The following is a 6,000-nucleotide window of genomic DNA, read 5'->3' as shown; positions in this document are numbered from 1 at the left end:
TTGAACATGGTAGTCATACTTATGAGACTGTATAGATTGCTGAAGTATTAACACATATGAAAGTCACAGAGCTAAATTTGATCGAGGCTGTTCTTTGAAGGAATTTCAAGGAAATGAAGGGAATGGTAAGCACACCCCGAATCAGATGCCCAGGTGAGAGCGAGGTGAAATTCTGTGAGAAGTTTGAGACCACTTTACCCTGTAAGTGGCAATGGTGGTCAAAGAAGCCTTCGTGGGGGAGGTGATGTTTTAATTTAATTGCCTCTTTAAAGGTAATAGAGCACTAGATGGATGTGAACAAAGGCATGGGGGTGGGAATGGAATGGAGAGTATAGTCCAGGTTTATTGTCATGTAAAATATTTTTAATCATTATCATTCATTAACACCTTTGCTTCATTAATCAACCAAGAAATTTTTTAGCTGCCTAGTGTGTGCCTGACATTCTTCATCTGATAATGGAATTAATTTGTCAGATCAATACCTGCAAACTTGAAGAGAGCAGTTGTTGATGAGGTTGGTTTTTGCTACTTGGAAAGATGTCGTAAAGGAGATTCATGTCTCAGGTAGGGATTGGCTTCAGATCTGTGGCCCAAGACAGAGTTTGCTCTTATAGATTTTCATAACTGCTTTCTCTGTGGATAGGTGACTATAGTACTAGAGGTACTGGGACCCATGCCAGTTCTATGATCTTTCTTAGATCAGCAGCCACTTTGTATTTGGCTCAATTTTCTCATCTGTAAAATGGATACAATAATATCACTTACCTCTCATGGTCATTGTGAAGGATAAAATGAGAATATTGGTAAAGTTTTTTTGCAATGTAAAAGTGCTATATAAATGTAAGTTATTATTATTATCATTATTATTGTTGTTAATACTAATAATAATAGGGGCAGGTAGTTGGTGCAGTGGATAGAGCACTGTGCTTGGAATGAACAAGAGAATCTTCCTGAGTTCAAATCCAGTCTCAGATATTTAATAGGTTTGTAACCCTGGGCAAACCTGTTTGCCTCAGTTTCCTCATCCATAAAATGAGCTGGAGAAGGAAATAGCAAACCACTCCTGTATCTTTACCAAGAAAACCCCAAATGGGATCAGAAGAGTTGGACACGACTAAAACAACTGAACAAGCAACAAATATAACAATCACCCAATATACAGTTGGGACTCCTGGCTCTGGGCTTGTTATTACTTATCCCCTGTCACTAGCTCTTTTATCTCTGGTATACTTTTATTTACTAATCTCACTGTCCTTTCTCATAAAACTTAAAATGACCTCTCACCACAACCTCTACTTGGACATGCCTATGGAGGCAATGGGGTGCATTAGAAAGAGCTATAGAATCTGAGGACCTGAGTTCAAGAACTGCCTCTGATGCAGTATTCTGTGTGACTCTGGGCTAGTTACATGTAACTTGTGGTTTCTGGACCTGGAGATCCCAACTGCGAAAACTTCTATGTAGACTCTGGAAGTGTTCAAGCAGAGGCTGAATGACTTATCAGGCACCACAGATGCTCAAAAACGGATCCCTAAATTGAATGGGAGGTCAGAGCTGGTGACTTTGAAGGCCATCAACTCAGTTTCTGTAATATTCTTCTGGGGCAAGCTTTAGACCTCTCTGTGCTCTCTCACCAACTGTGTACAAATGGCCCAAACAGCTAAAAACTGGGGAAAGTCTCACATTCTCTATTTAACCTGGCACATTTGGGCCCAGTACAAACAGAGAAATGTCTGATAGATGTTCCCTTGAGACCCTCGCTAACAATGTTGGATACCTATTTTTCTTTTTTGTTAGGAGCCATGGCACATTACCTCTGCATATTTTCAACTTCTTCAATGGTCTCAGGTAAGAGCATCCCTTTGGTCTCAGGTAGCATCAAGACCAACACCCCAGCGATTATGCCAATCACAGCTAGAAGTTAAACATACAGAGTCAGAATCCAGCCACACATGTGCAGTTCTATTAAGAGCTAAAGAATGTGGTATTCTATAATTATAACTAAGTTGATTTTTAAAAGCATTGTACTATGTTCTTAATTAGAAACAGAATGTTTGGGGCAGCTAGACAGCAGTAGCAAAGCACTGGCCTGGATTCAGGAGTACCTGAGTTCAAATCTGGCCTCAGACACTTGACACTTACTAGCTGTGTGACCCTGGGCAAGTCACTTAACCCTCATTGCCTGCAAACAAACAAAAAAAAGAAACAGAACTTATACATAAACTTGTAAAGCCCTATGTATTCATAATAAAATGACAATTCTACCTAAATTATGTACTTATTCAGTGCCATACCAATCAGACTGCCTAAAATTATTTTATAGAGCTAGAAAAAATAATAACAAAATTCATCTGGAAAAACAAAAGTCAAGAATAGCAAGGGAAATAATGAAAAAAAAATGCACAGGGAAGGTGTGTTAGCTATACCAAATCTGAAGCTCTACTGTAAAGTGGCAGTCATCAAAACTATCTGGTACTGGCTAAGAAATATAGTGGAGGATCAATGGAATAGGCTAGGCACAGGAAGCACAGTAGTAAATTACATTAGTAATAGACTGTTTGATAAACCCAAAGACCTACAGCTTCTGGGATAGGAATTCAGTATTTGACAAAAAACTGCTGGGAAAACTGGAAGATTGTATGGCAGATAATTAGGCAATAGGACCACATCTTTTACCTTATACTAAAATAAGGTCAAAATGGGTACATGATTTAGACATAAGAGGTGATACCATAGGTAAATTAGGAGAAGGAATAGTCTACCTTTCAGATCTTTGGAAAGGAGAACAGTTATGACCTAACAAGAGATAGAGAATTTTATGAAATGCAAAATGGATGACTTTGATTACTTTAAATATTAAAAAGTTTTTGTATAAACAGAAGCAATGTATCCAAAATTAGAAGGGAGGCAGAGAGCTGGGAAACACTTTTTATGGCCAGTACTTTTGCTAAAGGCCTTATTTCTAAAATACATAGGGAACTAAATCAAATTTTTAAGAATCCAAGTCATTCCCCAATTGAGAAATGGTCAAAGGATATGAACAGGCAGTTTTCTGATGAGAAATCAAAGCTATCTATTGCCATATGAAAAAATGCTCTAAATCACTATTGATTAGAGAGATGCAAATTAAACAACTCTGAGGTACCACCTGACACCTATCAGATTGGCTAATATGACAAAAAGGAAATAATAAATGTTGGAGAAGCTGTGGAAAAATTGGAACACTAATGCATTGTTGGTGGAGCTGTGAACTGATCCTACCATTCTGGAGAGCAATTTGGAATTATGCCCAAAGGGGTATAAAGCCGTGCATACCCTTTGACCCAGCAATACCACTTTTGGGTCTTTTTCCCAAAGAGATCATAAAAAAGGGAAAAGGCCTCACATGTACAAAAATATTTATAGCTGCTCTTTTTGTGGTGGCAAGGAATTGGAAATTGAGGGGATGTCCATCAATTGGGGAATGGCTCTGAACAAGTTGTGGTATATGAATGTAATGGAATTCTATTGTGCTATAAGAAACAATGAGCAGGAGGAGTTCAGAAAAACCTGGAAGGACATGCATGAACTGATGATGAGTGAGATGAGCAGAACCAGAAGAACATTATACACAGTATCATAAACTAGATTCTTTTCACCAATCCAATGGTACAAGAAAGTTCCAAAGGACTCATCATGGAAAAGGCTCTCCAAATCCAGAAAAAAAAGGAACTGTGGAATATGGATGCTGATTGGACCATACTATTTCTTTTGTCTTTGGTGGTGGTGTTTTTCTGTTTTTCTGTTTTTCCTTTTTGCTCTGATTCTTCTCTTATAACATGACTAATGCAGAAATATGTTTAATGTTATCATGTATATATAACCTATATCAGATTACCTGCTGTCTAGGGGAAGGGGAAAAATTGGAAATTGGAAATCAGATATAAACAAATGTTGAAAACTATCTCTACATGTGACTGGAAAATAATAAAATACTTTTATTTAAAGAATTGTTTTAATTTGCATTTCTCTAATCAATAGTGATTTAAAGCATTTTTTTTTATATGACTATAGATGGCTTGGATTTCTTCATCTGAAAACTGCCTGTTCAAATCCTTTGACCATTTCTTAAGTGAGAGAATGACTTGCATTCTTCTAAGTTTGATTTAGTTCTATATATATTTTAGGAATGAGGCCTTTATCAGAAACACTGAGCCATCTCTTTTAAAAATGCAGAAAAGCTAACAGAAGAAAGGCCGAAAGTACTACAGATAAGCCTGGCAGCTTTGAAACGTACGAGTTGAAATTGTTATATATTTTAAAAGAAAAGATGTATAGAGTTCTTCCACTTCACATGCAATCTTTTTTTAATGTTCTATTATCTATATAGAAGTGGTCAGTTCAAGCCTGAGAATTCTGAGTATTTTACAGTGAAGAGAAAAGTACAGTCTATCTATTCCTCTGATAAGGAATTAACTTGGGGGTGGGGAGTGAGGGGGAAGGTGCCCTGGGCTCGGCCTAAGTCTCAGCCTTCTCCCTTTATTCCCTTGACCTGCTAAGGACCCTGAGAACTTTCAAGGAGTAGAGGATTTTGTACTTCCTATGTTCCTAGCAGTGTTCCTAGCAGCGTTCCTAGCAGCGTTCCCAGAACAGTTGATGGCAATGTCTGCATCTCAAGCCAAGGACAGACTAGATGAGGTGAGAAAAGGTTTTTTAAAGAGCCTGACAGAAATGCTCAACTGTACCTAAGGACTCCAGCAAAAGAACTTACAGGAGCTGGGATTTACTCCCTTTGTCATATGAATACTGAACTTGAACCTACGTCCCCTTGGACTTTTTTATATACTGATGGGAGGGGGTGCTATAGACTTGTACTGACTATTCTTACTATACTACTTTAGGAATTATCCCTTTCTAGAAGTGGTCTGGCTGATGAAACGACACCTACTGATAATCAGAGGGAAGAAGCACACTAGTTCGGGCTCATGATCTATATAGTATGAGAAACTAACCCCACCCCCTTGGTCTATCTATAGATCCCTGAAGGATCATAATGGCCCCTGGGGGACCCAAGTTGTCAGTGTGAAGGAGTTGGGTCAGTCACCTCAGGGCAGGTATTACACATGGGGCTTCAGCTGAGATAAATATTGGGTCTTTTACATTTTCAGGGACCCACCAGAGAAATTATCTGCATGAAACTCTTTTATTGGAGTCATGGGTTCTAGGATACTCTAGAGGAACACAAATAATTATCTTTCTTCTTTTAACCTACAGTTGGAGAGCAGTAATGAGTAGCAGAAGACATTGGGCTGGTGGGTGTTTTCAAATTTTACTTGTAGACGTCTTTAGTGTGGACATGTAGAACTAGAATCACCAATCTAGGGACTGGCCATATTGGGGGTTTTCCAAATGCAAACTGGCCATAAGACTCTGATTCTGCTCTCTCTCAGTTTTCCTGATTGTTCTCCTTTGTACTTGTCTGTTCCTGAGATGGCCAAAGAGGTAGAGCCGTCCGTCCAGCGCTCCTTGCTTCTTCACTTTCTTCCTTCTGAAAGGAGCATGGTTTTAAAAACAAGATCAGGCATGAGAATGTGCCTTAGGTTGTCATTTTTTCCCCTGAGCTCTGTTTTTGTCACCATATCACTGACAGTTTCTCTTTGAGAAAACCGTCAGTTATCTCGAAAGAAACCTTGAGAAAGATCAAAACGAATGTCATAATTAAGACGCAGAATGCAAGTTAAAAGCTCTCTGCACAGAAACAGGCACGTCACGATGTAACAAAAGGCAGTGAAACCTATGATTTGCAATGCAGAGGATGAAAAATCAGACTTCATCCTCAGCTTCATAAATTCACTAAGAAGCCCACACAGGGCTAGAGGCAGGATTATTCCTGTGTCTGATTTTGCAGCACTAACCTGTGGCATGTTCTGTGTCTGTCTCTTGGCCCTTTCACAAGGCATCTCCTGCCTCTCTCTACTCTTATACATTGCTTGGAAAATCCATACATTGTTATCATAAGCT

General features: G+C 38.8%; 1 pseudogene; it reads left to right on the top strand.

Moving 5' to 3' along the window:
• Positions 1–211: 211 nt before the first annotated feature.
• LOC122747140 overlaps positions 212–6,000 on the top strand; it is a 28,134-nt pseudogene continuing 22,345 nt past the window's right edge.

This window comes from Dromiciops gliroides, chromosome 3, assembly GCF_019393635.1.
Source record: "Dromiciops gliroides isolate mDroGli1 chromosome 3, mDroGli1.pri, whole genome shotgun sequence".
Classification (NCBI taxonomy): domain Eukaryota; kingdom Metazoa; phylum Chordata; class Mammalia; order Microbiotheria; family Microbiotheriidae; genus Dromiciops; species Dromiciops gliroides.
The sequence above is the reverse complement of the archived record's forward strand: the minus strand, read 5'-3'. Positions and strand labels throughout refer to the sequence as shown.